This window comes from Protopterus annectens, chromosome 13.part0 (assembly GCF_019279795.1).
Source record: "Protopterus annectens isolate FY-2018-M chromosome 13.part0, PAN1.0, whole genome shotgun sequence".
Lineage (NCBI taxonomy): Eukaryota > Metazoa > Chordata > Ceratodontiformes > Protopteridae > Protopterus > Protopterus annectens.
Window position 1 is genome coordinate 180176946 of NC_056747.1, and position 14464 is coordinate 180191409.

The 14464-nt window shown below is 40.3% G+C and overlaps 1 protein-coding gene across 2 annotated transcripts in view; it reads left to right on the forward strand.

Moving 5' to 3' along the window:
- The window catches only part of MAST3 (microtubule associated serine/threonine kinase 3), a 1680970-nt gene that overhangs the window by 655733 nt on the left and 1010773 nt on the right, over positions 1 to 14464 (forward strand). The window lies entirely within an intron of this gene.

The window sequence follows — 14464 nt, forward strand, 5'->3', positions numbered from 1 at the left end:
AAGTCAGTTAATACTGAAATTAGTTTGTCCTGGTCAGGTATACTTTTGGTGTATGTAAACCCCCTTTAAGTAGCAATGTTTCTTTTCTCTTATACAGGAAAGTCTTAGCTGCAGCTTGAAATTCATTCTTGTTTGCTATTTTCACTGCTGCTATAAAGTCGGTTAATATTGAAATGAGTTTGTCCTGATCAGGTATAGTACAAGCTATCATAATATTAATATGTCAACTTTTTTCTTAAAGGAGTAGTTTCATAATCTGTCTGATGAATTCTGTATTGATTTTGCCTATGAATATCATTCTATAGGGTTGTGCTGGGTTTATTTTGTTTCTGTGGATTGCTTTTTCACCTTTTCTGTAAGCTGGTTATATTTTTCACATTTAGGTATTCTCTTTTAGCATAGCGTTTTTTTTATTTGCGGTTGCCTCCATGTATTATACATATTAAATTTGTCTTTTACTGCTGGTCTGCTGGTTTGTAGTTTTGTTAAGTATTTATGAGAGTAATGCTACAGAGTTACATTTTCTCAGTGGTTTGATTACTTAGTTCCCTGTTTCATTGAAAGAATTAGCATTTTTCTGTTGAATTTAGTTGTATGGCTCAGATATTCCTTTTATTCTTTCGGAATGGATGCTGATGGAAAAGTTTTGATACTTAGCAATACATCCTTATATATAACATACTGGATACTGCACGAATTCCATATTATTTTTTCAAATGTTTCTGCACTGTTTTTACAGAGATGTTACTAGTATAATATTATGGTACGCCATACTTTTTAAGTGTGTACATTTCAGTGGAAAAACATTGTACAGAGATCAAACAATAACTTCAGAATTATGTACAATATATAGAGCATGCCTGTAAGGAAAATGCATCTAAATATCTGCACTAAATATTCTAGTCAAATTGTTACAAAGAAAGAAAAGCAGTTTAAACAAGATGCCACTAGATAGTCTACAACATTTCAACTAACAGAAATAATATTATTTTGATACAAATAAATTAGACTCATTACTTCTCTCCATGAGTTGTTGATAAGGGTTCTTGGATATATCCTGATCTATTTAATTCTAATCTCTTTGTTGGCTGTTTCCTTTTTAGTAAAGATAATTCTTCAAGTTGAGTGGTGAAGACTTTTTCCATTTCTTCATTATACTTTTCACTGCAACCACTTAAGTTATCCATAGCAAGTAATAGTTTTCACTGTTCATTTAAGGTTTTCTACTACATTAAATAAAACCAATGCCTTTGTTCGAGAAAGATTCAAACCATAAATCTTTTAAGAAATCTTCTATGTTATTCCAAAAAAGTTTTAAAGCAGGACAATCATGAAAATATATGAGCCCAGTCTGCATGAAAGGGTTGCGTACAACTCCAACATTAAACTTTTTTGTTTTTGTTAAATGTAGCTATTCTTTTGGGAGTCGGGAATGCTTTATGTATGAATTTCGGGTTCCTATTAGAATGACGAAAACACATTTTGTCGAAATGCGTTTTCGTCGACACAAAGAGTGAACAGGCAAAACAGCGAAGCAGCTGTTCAGCGAATTCTTTCCCCTGGGAAAGAAGTCGCTTGACTGCTTCGTTGCTTTGCCGTGTTCTGCCAGTATAGCTCCCGGGTGTGAATGTGCAACAGTTACTGACCTTAGGGTTAGGGTACGGGTTAAGGTAAGTGCATATGTATGAAAGTGTTTACTGTTCTTTTTTTTTTTTTTTTTGCATTAGATGTATGGTTGAATTACGTGTTTTCAGCTGTTTACTTTTGTTTTGGGGGGGGTGAAATTAGAGTTAGGGTAAGTGTGTATGTGTTTGGAACTGTTTACGTAAATGTGCAAGAGTTACTGACCTTACGGTTAGGGTTGCAGGTTAAGGTAAGTGCATGTTTTAAAATGTTTACTTTTATTTTTTCCGTTAGATGTATGGTTGGGTTACGTGCATATGTGTATTCAGTTGTTTACTGTTTTTTTTGGGGGGTACAATTAGGGTACATGTGTATATGTTTGGAAGTGTTCAATGTTTTTTTTTTTTTTTTTTTGGTTGAAACAGCAATTTTGACATTTTCAGCTTTCGCTGAAAATGTGTCTATGAAACATCGTTCGCTGTTTTCAGCGTTCGATCTTTCAATATAGACCCATGAATTTCTACATAAAAAAGTGTCCAAGAGATTTTTTTCTGCAGATTTTAGCATCTGTATATTGTTTTCTGTAGATGGAATATTGTTAGAATTTAAAGTAATATGGTTTCATTATTTAAATTGTTATAACAGAGGCACATGGGTTATATGCAAATGATCCTTATGAACATCAGGTGTTTCAGCTATATGGCGATTCTGATTGCCCTTGACTTTAACATTTGAAGTCGTTTTAATGGACAATTTCAGGCCAATAAAGCCAAACCCCACTAGCTATGGATATGCATATTTCAGCCTTATTATGACCTCATCAGCATAGCATAAGCAGAGTGTTTAAGCATAAGAAACCCAGGGTTGTTATACTCAGCTGATGTCCATTATCATTAGGGTGACTGCAAAATATCCCAAGTAAATTAAAACAAAGAATTAGAAGGTCACACTGAAAAAACAATCAGAAAAAAACTAAATGAAAACTCCAGCCTAGCTAGAACTTCTAATGAGTGATCTCCCAAACCTTCTGTAACAGAGACACATGGGATATATGCAAATGACCCTTATGAACATCAGGTGTTTCAGCTATATGACGATTCTGATTGCCCATGACTTTTACATTTGAAGTCGTTTTAATGGACAATTTCAGGCTCTGCTTATGCTATGCTGATGAGGTCATAAGGCCGAAATATGCATATCCATAGCTAGTGGGGTTTGGCTTGATTGGCCTGAAATTGTGAAAAAATGATAATGGACATCAGCTGGATATAACAACCCTAGGTTTCTTATGCTTAGTCAAACACTCTGCTTATGCTATGCCGATGAGGTTATAACAAGGCCGGAATATGCATATCCATAGTTAATGGGGTTTGGCTTTATTGGCTTGAAATTATCCATTAAAACGACTTCAAATGTAAAAGTCATGGAAAATCAGAATGGCCATATAGCTGAAACACCTGATGTGCCTCTGTTACAGGAGGTTTGGGAGGTCACTCATTGGAAGTTCTAGCTTGGCTGGAGTTTTCATTTAGTTTTTTTCTGATTGGTTTTTCTGTGTGATGACCTAACTCTTTGTTTTAATTATTTAAATTGTTGGTATATGACATGAACATTTTGTAAAGTTTGGAGATTACATTCTCCATTTGTGTTCATCATATACAGTTCCATAAAGAAGTTGGATTAATTTTTGGTTTTCCTTCAAAATTCCCAACAAAAAGAGCCATTTATCTTGTGCATGATGTCTTATATTTTGTACATAAATCCAGTCATGTGAATATAAATTAAAGCAGTGTTGCCAGCAAATACAAAATGTAGCTTCCCATTTATCAAGTTTTGCTAGACAAACAATTATCAAAAACATTTTTGTTATTCAAGAATTTTTATCTCAAACCAAAGTTATAAATCATTGTTAATTAAAATTGTTTCCAAATTTTTTAAATTAGATTTATGACATTAGATTGCGTAAGGCAGTGAATATAAAGTTGAGTGTAATTACATAAGTAATACCAAAAGGAGTTAGAAATGCTGAGTTTTTTTATTAATATTATCAGTTGCCATCATTATTTGGGATTAAATAGTGAGAAGTGCAATTCCTTATAGTTTAGTTTGAATTATAACTTGGATCTAGCCAGTTAGTCACTGTGTGACTTGTTTGGATGATTTTAACTGGTGATTTTATCATTTAAAATCTTTGGCTGAGTTTAATTAATTAGTTCTGATCAAGTTCCGTACTTGGGGAATGAAAGCACTGAACTGAATGTTTTGGTGTCAGTGGTTGGCCGCACCTTCCAGGTTGTGTTTTGGATGATCCCTTTCCACATTGAATTATAGTTTTCTGCTTGTGCTTTATATAGGAGCCTTAACTGTGTAGCTTTGAAATGTCCCTTTAAATTGAGTAATCCCCTGTTCTACTGGAAGAATCAGCTTTTCCCACTTGACTCTTGCCGATTTCCCCTCTTAAATAAAGACATTCAGCTCTTTATTAATTGCTATCCACAACTTCTCCTCTGGTTGATAAAAATATACCTGACTTGTGTATAAGACTAAAGGGACAAAAATATTTTGACTGCTTGTATCTTTCTAGCCATATCAATGTAACAAAGCTTTCCATTTTCTTAGTCTTTGTATTATCTTTGTTTAGTCTCTTCCCACATATCCTTAGCTGCCACACTACAATAATTTTAATCCATATTCCTAAATGCTTCATTTTATCATTTCCCCATAAATAAGGATGTTGCTGAACCAATTCATGTGTGGGTACATAATTTACAGCTACTGCCTTTGTTTTAGCTTCATTAATATTGCATCCCAAAAAGATTTGAAACCATCTCAAAATGTTCCACAATACTAGAATGTCTCTTTCTGGTTTTGCCGGGTGTAAAATAATGTCATCTGCAAAAGAACCAGCCTATCTTGACTACCATACCAATTGTATCCTTGAATTTCTGAGTCCCTTATTTTCTTTGCCAGTCGTAGGATCATAGGAGGTTACTAGACTGATGGCCCGGGGGCCCTTACAAACCTAGCCAAGAGTTTATTCCAAAAAGAAACCATAATCAGCATTTGTCGTCCCTGTCACTGAGGGACTCAGGCAGAACCCCTGGGCCAAATTTGTGGTTTCCATGTACTCATCAACATTGCGCTTGAAGAGGGTCAGCGAGGTACTCTGTTTGACATTTATGGAAAGTCTATTCCAGAGACGGGACAACCTCTGGGAGACAAACCTGTCTCTTCAGCAGGTTTTGTTGATGTCGCATATTAGATTCAGGCCTCTCGAGCAGTAATGCACAAGGAGTTAGATTTACAGATATGGAGCATCTCTAGTAGGACAGGGTCCAAGATTGCCTTGTAGGTGAGACACAGATCACCTTTGAGCAATCTGTATGATACTGAGTAGAGTGATTTTAGCCTGTCCGCATAGGACATGTGTTGGGGGCCATGGATTCCCTTTGTGAGGTATTTCTTTGGCTTTTCCAGTTGGTGCAGATGTTTAGAGATGTACATACCAAACAGGGCGTTATACTCAATTATTAGTCTAATGAGGGAGGCGTATAGAGAAGGTAATAACCTCCTTTTTTCTGGATGCAGTACATTTACTTATGAGATGAACCAAGTAAAAGGCTTTTCTGACCACTTGCCACTACATGATGGTTGAATGTGAGATTATTATCAACCATAGTGCCCAGGTCTCTCACCACAGGTTGTGTGTTTAGGGGGTTGCCATTGATGTGGTAATCAGTAGGGGCTGTGTTTCTGCCGAATGGTATGATGATACATTTTTTTGCATTTAGCTTGAGGCCATGACTTTGCCTCAAGCTAAATGCAAGTGAAATGCCTTGTCATTAGTTGCTGTGAGACCCTCTTGCAGTATGTTAACATCATTTGGGAAGTCAGTGACTGCACCCAATTTAGTCGTCAGTGGTTCTAGCTGTAAAGCAAATAACAAAGGGAAAAGACACCCCTGCCTGGTTCCTCTAGTCAAGCAGAAATTATCAGAAAGGACCCCACCCACTTTAATTTTTGCCTGTGATCTCTCATATATCCTCCTAATAAGCCTTATAATTTTTTCAGGAAATGCAAATGCTTCCATTGCACTTCTCATAAAGCCCTAACTTACTCTGTCAGATGCTCTCTCTTCATCAAGACCCACCAAAAAGAATGGTATTTGCTTACATTCTGCTTTCCTCTGAATCATCAATTTTCTGTTAATTTTGTCAGATATTTGCCTTCCCTCCACAAAATCACATTGATCCATATCTATCAATTTTGGGATTACTTTTGTCATTCTTTTACCCATTTTAGACATGGACACTTTATAATCATGGTTTACTATTGAAATGAGTATGTATGAATCTGGGACCGATGGATTGTTACCCTCTTTAGATATTAACAGCTACCACTGCTTTCTACTAGGATGTTGGTACTTCTCCTTTCTTAAAATACTGTTAAACAAAACCTTCCATATTGTTATCTTTTCCCTTTTATTCTTGGTCTTTCAAGAGCCCCCACCACCTTTGTCTCAATCCTTTTTTTTCTCTTAAAGGATTGTTCTTGAAAGAAAAGAGAGGGAAGTTCACATTGAACTAGACCCCTGAGATTAGAAACCACTCTTCAATAAAAACAGTGCCTGCTTGGCTTTATTTACTTCCTGATTACTTCTTTAGGCCCAAGAACAGCTATTCCTCAGCAAGCTGCAGCAGCTTTGATCCTAGAGATGTCCCTGGATTACAATTGATGTTAAGGCCCTTGACGGAGAAGAGAAGCACGTGAGTGTGTGAGGCATGGAAGAATAGGGAGTTGCATCAGGAGTACGTGGCGCTTAAGAGGCTGAGTGAAATTATCACCAGCACCTCTAATGCAGCCTACCTTGGTTGACATAAGTATTTTGACCTGGCCAAGACGTTCTGCACACTTCCCGCTTTGGGCATCATACAAAAGCTTGGTGGTTTAAAAATCGACCAGTGTGTGGTAAGATGGGTAGCCAAATGGCTGAAAGACAGAACCCACACAATGTGAAAGTGACTACTGGTGTCCCTCAGGGCTTGGCTTGGTACTGCCTTAATTTTGGAATGTACTTCTCAAATCTGCAAGCAGAGAACCAAGACCTCTGGCTCGCAAAGTTTGCAGACGTTACAAATGTTTTTTTTAAGTCACCTTGTAACATCCAAGCTCTCCTGAATGAGCTCTTCATAGTAAACTCTTAGTGTACTAAAAATGGACTCAAACTAAATGCTAAAATGTGTAACATCATTATCACCTCATTTGTAGATGCCCCCCCATCTTAACAAAACAACACACCTGTACAGAACAAAAAAGTGGATGGAGACCAAGGTACATTGTGTGATAGTTGCCTGTCTTTTGACTATCATATGACAACAGTTGCCATGAAATTATTTAGCCATTTCACATAGCAAGTCTTTTTTTTGTGTTTTATTTTTTTTTTTTTAATGTAGGAAATTATGTAGCTCAGCTAACTGCCAGAGGAATTCCATCAAGATCTAAACAGGTAATCACTGTTGTGTTTTCAGGATTGATCAGACCAATTATCGAGTATAACACCATTTCTAGGATCCATCTCAAACATATCAAACAATTAGAAAGACCCCAAAGGTTGCTAACCAAAATGATCACAAGCCTGAAGTCCCTAAGCTGCCAAGAGAGACTGGAACTTCTGTGCCATTATTCAGTGTCCTGTAGGCTTTTGAGCAGAGTTCTTTGTCTCACTTAACGAGCCATTAGAGACCTGATTGTCCTGGATCTCCCTTTTTCTCCACAGCACCATTATCTCCGTTAATACTAGAACCATGTACCTAAATCTTCACCAACGGATAAAAATGGTGGAGGGGCAAGTTTTATAACCCAACACCTCCTTAAACCTCTGGAATAAACTCACCCCTACATGTTAAGTAGTATGACTCAATGTCTTTTTTTAAAAATAAACTAGATAACTGGATGGGTATCCACAGATTTATTCCAGGATTGACTGGTATGGCCTTCCTTGGAGGAAGGGGGTGTGGCTTGAGAAAGGGTACTGGCGAGGCGAGAATGGTCATGAGACTCCGTGACCTTGACATATCTGTGAATCTATGAATCTAAGAAATCAGTTAACATTAGCCTGTTATATAATCTGTTTTTGAAAATTAATTAAGGAGTCAACGGGTCAGTTGTCAAAAGTCCCTATTGCAAGTAGACTCACCCCCTGAGAGCTCCTTTACTAGTCACTTCAAAAAGTATGCCTTTGTAATTGTCCCTTTTGCCCCTTAACCTTATAATCTAATTCCCAGAACAGTTTCCTGCAAAAAAGTGCATGTATGCTAGCTTGAAATAGTCCCAAAAACAAAACAAAATCCATCATATTAAGCAAATGTTTTTAGATCAGCATCTGGTATTAAAATATACGACTACTGAAATAACTGCAGAACAGTTTTCATTTTATTGGGATTATGGTGCTGTACCTCTGTCCAGGTATATGCATTTTCAGTATCCTTTGTTTGGGCCACTAGGCCTTCTGTTTCCATTTCTTTAGCTATACTGTGTCATATTGTGTGTGTGCATGCATGTCTGTATGTTTAATGCAGTTAGCCTGGCATAACATCTTGTTTCACTGTGATTTTCTCCTGAAAGCAGGACAGGATCAGTTTATGAAGCAGTTTATAAGCTCTAGATGTTCTTTGTGTTTCACTTTTGCAGTCATCTTATTTGGGTTATCTGCTTGCAGTAGCCCTCAGTCGGCCTGATTAACAAAGTCTTGGGTCCTGTGTCGGTTGCTGTCCTCTCTTCCATGACGTCAGGTAGTCAGGGCATGCAACCGACACCATTACATCAGTCTTTCTTGCTGTGCGGTGCCCGAAGCGGAAGCAGTTTGCAAGTGCCAGTCGGCTGACTCCTGAAATTTTTGTTTTCGAGTTTCAGAACCCAAGTCTTCAACTAAGCTAAGTATCCCATTGGGGAAGCTTTTTCTTGCTCTAAACTGATGTCAGTAAAAGTCAATAATTGTATTTCTTGTGTAAAGCAAATACCTCATTAAGATTTTCATTCGTTCTGCATTCCTTGTCTAGGCCCGACCAAGACGTACCTCGCTGTCGGTTTTGTGCCTTATTTAAACAATGAACTGTTCGTCGTCGGTATATTTACTCTTCTAAATATTTTGGTACTCAGTTCAGTTATCCAGATATGGCTGAAAAAATGCAAAGATAAAGACAGAGACAGACCGCATAGGTCCAAAGCTGCCGACGACGCTTCTCCTAAGCTAGTCGCCAGTTTGCCGGTACTCGGTGAGGCGCTTTCGCAGCACCTGATACCCGCTACTTCAGATTCGCAGGCCTCTACTGAGACCCATTTGGAGTCCGGTATGCCGCGAGATGCTTCAACTGTGGAACCTGCAGATGTCTCTACCTTGGATGGGTCTGAAGCTGCTGTGCAGGCACCAGCTTCTGAGGGTGTATTCAGGCCTACTAACTTGCATATTAAACAGACGCCATCTTCTTCTTCAAGGCCTAAAACTCGATCCATGCCTAGAAAACCGACGCGCAGATTGCATGGTCAGGCCTCTATGCTTAAACAAATTATAAGAATGGCTGAAGACCTTATTACTTTAAACAGGGGAAGCCAGCCTTCCCCCTGTGAGACCTAGTACTGAGTTTGCTTATGATTCTTCTGATCAGGATTCTGAAATTTCTGTTTCCTCTGATGACCAGGATTTATCCTTCTCTACCTATGAGGATTCTGATGCAGAGGACTCTATTCCCTCTGCTTCTCCCCCAGTGGATTTCTCTTTTGGTGAAACCTTGCTTACTCTTAATGAACATTTTAGCTGGGAAAGCCAGGATTACTCTAACTCTAAAAAGAGGCTTAGGGATTTCTTACCCCTGCCCCAACACAGGCCTTTAGCTATCCCCCCTGTACTGGACATTGTTGATGATGTCTTTTCAGAATCTAGCTTGGCCCCTGACTCTCTACCTCTTGCTCCCAGAAAACCTGATAGATATTACAGGGTTCCTGACTCTCACAAGTTCCTCTTTAAAAATCCTACTGCAGATCCTGAGACCATTTCACAGGGACCCAAGGGCATTACGGCTACTACTGCCAAAAATCCTACCCCCTCTGATAGAGATTCCAGGGTGCTGGATAGATTGGGTAAGAAGATGTACACTTCTGCAGCCTTGGCCATTAGGGCCTTAAACTGCCAGTTTCATATGTTGAAGTATCAGCAGCATATTATTGGATTGCTTAAACAGAAATTGGTGTTGATTCCTGGCTGTGCTGAAAATAAAGATTTACAGGATTTAATGCATTCTGCTGAACAAGTTGGAAAACATACTTTGCAATGTGGTTTTGATTCACTAGAGGCATCTTGCAGGGCTGCTGTCACTGGGTCTGTACTTAGAAGGCATGTTTGGCTTAAGGAGCAATCTTTGCCAGATCATGTTAAAGCTAAATTGCTGGATGCTCCCTTAAACCAAGGCCGCCTGTTTGGCAACAAAGCAGAAGAAGTACTTAAAAAGATGGAGGAAAAAGCTAAATCTATGCAAGCTGTTAAATATTTCCTGCAAGTACAGCCTTCCAGATTTAGTAGGCATTGGCCCTCTAAAAATTGGTCCTTTCCTGCCTCTTCCAGGCCTTCAGTCCAAACCCAGAACCAGCAGAACACCCAGGCTTCAGTCCCAGGGTACTCACAGGGCTAAGCAGTGGGGGGCTCTCACTTCCAAAGCTGGGAGTGGTAAGACTCCCCCAATGGTAAACTGTCTCAGTGACTTAACTTTAAATCTTCCAAGCCCTGCACAACTGACTGTTCCCTTAGGGGGAAAGATTACCTGGCAGGCAAAAAATTGGGAACTCCTTACCCAGGACAAATGGGTTTCAAATGTAGTTTACCAAGGATACAGATTCTACTTTCACTCCTTACCAACCCCAAATGGTTGGCCAAACCTACACCCAAATCAGTGGACGGAGGCTCAAAAGCAAATTCTTGCTCTCTTAAGCATAAAAGTTATAGGAAGCTTACCTGCACATCCCAATAACGCAACTACCTATCTATATCAAACAAAGCTCCTCATTAGTACTCTTCAAGAAAAATCTTGATGATTGGATGGGAAATAGGAAATTCACCCCAGGGATCACTTCTGTGGCTCTGCTCGGCAGTGGCACAGGAAAATAATTTTCATGGGTGACAAAAGCCAAGGTACCTTTTTGTCTGGACTTGTATAGGCCTTAGGGCCGATAGCCTAGTATCTACCTGTGAACCTATAAGGGCTATTAAACCTGTTCCAGAAGAGGAACTGGAACAAGGTTCTACTCAAGACTTTTCCTGGTACCCATAAAAGACAACTACTGGCATCCTATACTGGACCTCTCTATCCTAAACACATTTTTGATGATTCCAAAATTCAAGATGTTAACTCTTCACCAACTGCTTCCTATTGCTAGGCAAAGATGCCTGGTTGTGACAGCACTGGATTTAAAGGAAGCTTACCAGCACATCCCAATAAGGGAATCCTGCAGAAGATACCTATGCTTCAAAGCAGGATACATGCACTATCAGTTCTCTGCACTGCCCTTTGGCTTATCTACTGCGCCCAAGATATTTGCAAAGTGCCTAGCTCCAGTCATTGCATTTTGCAGGCAAAGAAATATCCAAATATATCCATACATGGACGATTGTCTAATTCAGTCAGAAAACCAGGACATACTATTGAGTCATCTGGCATTTGTACAGAAATTGCTAACTTCCCTGGGTTACACTATAAACATAAAGAAATCACATCTTGTGCCCTGCCAACAAATTGTATTCCTGGGAGCAAGCTTGAACACAACTTCCCAGATGGCTTTTCTCACGCCAGAAAAACAAGTTCATTTGACAGCCTACTTCAGACTACTGGCCACAAAGACCCAGCTGTCTGCAAAGAAAATACTGCAAGCCCTGGGGTTCGTGGCCTCCTACATTCTACTAATTCCATATGCAAGACTGCATATGAGGAAACTACAATGGTATCTAAAAAGCCTATGGTGTCAACATTCTCATGATCTAGAAGCAATGCTTCCTGTCATTCCTTGTCTACAGATAGAGTTCCTTTGGTGGGCAGACGCTTGTCACCAAAACAAGGGACTGCCATTCACTCTACCCCCTGCCACCCAAACCCTAACAACAGATGCATCAGACTATGCATGGGGGGCTCACTTGGCAGGGAACTGCATTCAGGGTAAATAGAATCCAAGTCAAATGCACCTGCACATCAATCAGAAAGAAATGTTAGCTGTACAGAATGCTCTGACAGCCTTCAAGGACCACATCCTTCCAGGACAATTAATGGTAAAGACGGATAACACCACTGTTATGTGGTACATAAACACTCATACCCTCTCTGCAGACTAGCCATGGCTCTGTGGAACACAGCCTTGAGCTATCAAGTGCACCTACAGGCTCAATTCCTGCCAGGAAAGCTAAACACACTGGCAGACGATCTAAGCAGAAATCTCATGGACCCACACGAGTGGAAACTGGAACCAAACATATTCAACATGTTGAGAAAGAAATGGGGGAGCCCAGATATAGACCTGTTTGCCTCCCCCCAGAACTACCAATTGAAAAAATTCTGCACAAGGACTTCCCCACACACAAGCTTGGAAAGTGGATGCCCTATCCTTCACCTGAAAAAATCTGTCAGTTTATGCCTTTCCCCCTCTGCCTCTCCTCTGTAAGGTACTACTAAAGATTAAACAGGACAAACCAAGAATGATACTGATTGCACCAGACTGGCCACGCCAGCACTGGTACCCCCTTTTGCGCAGTGTGTCACTGCCAGCACCATGGCACCTGCCTCAGAACCCTGTCCTGCTATCACAGCAGGAGGGCCAGATTCTGCACCCACAGCTTCAAACCCTGAACCTGGCAGCCTGGTTAATTACCTGATCTCTCCATTACCATCCCTCAGTAAGCAAGTGTTGGATGTCATTCTGGAGGTAGGATGCCTAGTACTAGAAAATCCTACACTGAAAAATGGAAAAGATTCTGTTCCTGGAACCAAACTCAGGGGATGGACACAGCAGCGCCCAATTTACCTCAGATTCTTCAATACTTAACTGAGATGCTGCACAAGGGCCTTTCCTTTTCCTCCATCAAAATTCATGCCTCAGCCATTTCAGCTCATTACAACACAGAACCACCCCTCTTCTCTCATACACTGCTGAGCAGTTCCTCAGAGAGGCCAAAAACTTAAGACCACCCAGGAGAGCTCCTACTTCAGCCTGGGACCTTATTGGAAAAAACTCACTCTACCTCCTTTTGAGTCGGCTGCAAATGCAGAGTTGAAATTCCTTTCTTGGAAAACAGCCTTCCTTTTAGCCATCACTTCAGCTAGAAGGGTGTCTGAATTACAGGCCCTCATGGCAGTGGAGCCTTTCATCATTTTTCATGCAGATAGGGTGTCCCTCAGGACCATTCCCTCCTTCATGCCCAAGGTGGTATCCAGTGTGGCCCTTAATCAGTCCATTCATTTGCCAACCTTCTTTTCTAATCCATAGAACAAAGGGGAGAGAATTCTGCACTCCTTAGATGTGCACAGCCAACTTGGATTTTATTTGGACAGGACTAAACCTCTCAGGAATTCTGAACAACTGCTGGTTGCATTTGCTGCAGGGGCAGATGGGAAGGCCATTTCAAACCAAACCATTTCTAAGTGGATAGGCCATTGCATTAATTTCTGCTATAAGCACCATAAAAAGCCTACCTCACAGGGGATTAAACCACATTCTACCAGAGCTGCATCTACCTCTACAGCCTTTCTCAGAGGTGTCCCTACCAGGGACATCCTAGAAGCTGCTACCTGGAGTTCTGTACATACCTTCACCAAGCATTACCATTTGCCAATTTTCTCTAAATCCAGGGCTGATTTTGCCACTGCAGTCTTGCAGGGCCTTATAGCTGGTCCTAATGATATCTAATTTCCTCCTCCCATCTTTAGCTTTGGGAATCTACCCAAATGTGATGACTGCAACAGTGAAACATGAAGAACATGGTACAGTTGTGTACACTTGCCATAAATGTAGATGTTTGAGTGTTTTAACTGTTGCAGTCCGTTGCCCTCCCTCCAACCCCCTGACTTCTATTGGCTATACCTCTATTCTTGCTTACTATGTTTAAAGCTTTTTGGTGTATTTGCCTTTTTGTTGAAGGTGTAATATATATACATTTTAAAATTACTTCCCATTATGGGGGTATCTGACATCTGGGGCAAGAAAAACTGATGTAATTGCGTCGGCTGCATGCTTTATACCCCTGACTACCTGACGTCATGGAAGATGGGACAGCAACCGACACAGGACCCAAGACTTTGTTAATCAAGCCGACTGAGGGCTACTGCATGCAGATAACCCAAATGTGATGACTGCGAAAGGGGTTGGGAGGGTGGCCTAATGGTTAAGGTGTTTGCCTTACAAACGCAAAGTACAGGGTTTGAATCTCACAGGGGATAATTGGCTTGGCATAAAATGGCTCGCAAGGGCAGTTAGCCTAGTACTAATATATGAACCTAAAAAAGTGCAGTAGTGTAGTGGTATGAGCATATGCCTTGCATGTAGTCATTCATGGTTTGAACCTCACCAAAGCCATTTCCATTTACCTCAGCACTGAAATAAATAGGACATGCTGGAGGGACAGATTCATAACCCAGAGGCTCCCTTCACTCTGGAATAAAATCCCAGTCCAGGTTAGGCAGAGTCCCTCATTGACTCTCTTCAAGAGGAATCTTGATGAGTGGATGGGAGATAGTAGGTTTACCCCGGGTATCACTTCTGTGTCACCGTTAGACAGAGGCACAGTATACTAACCTCGAAAAAGGGCATA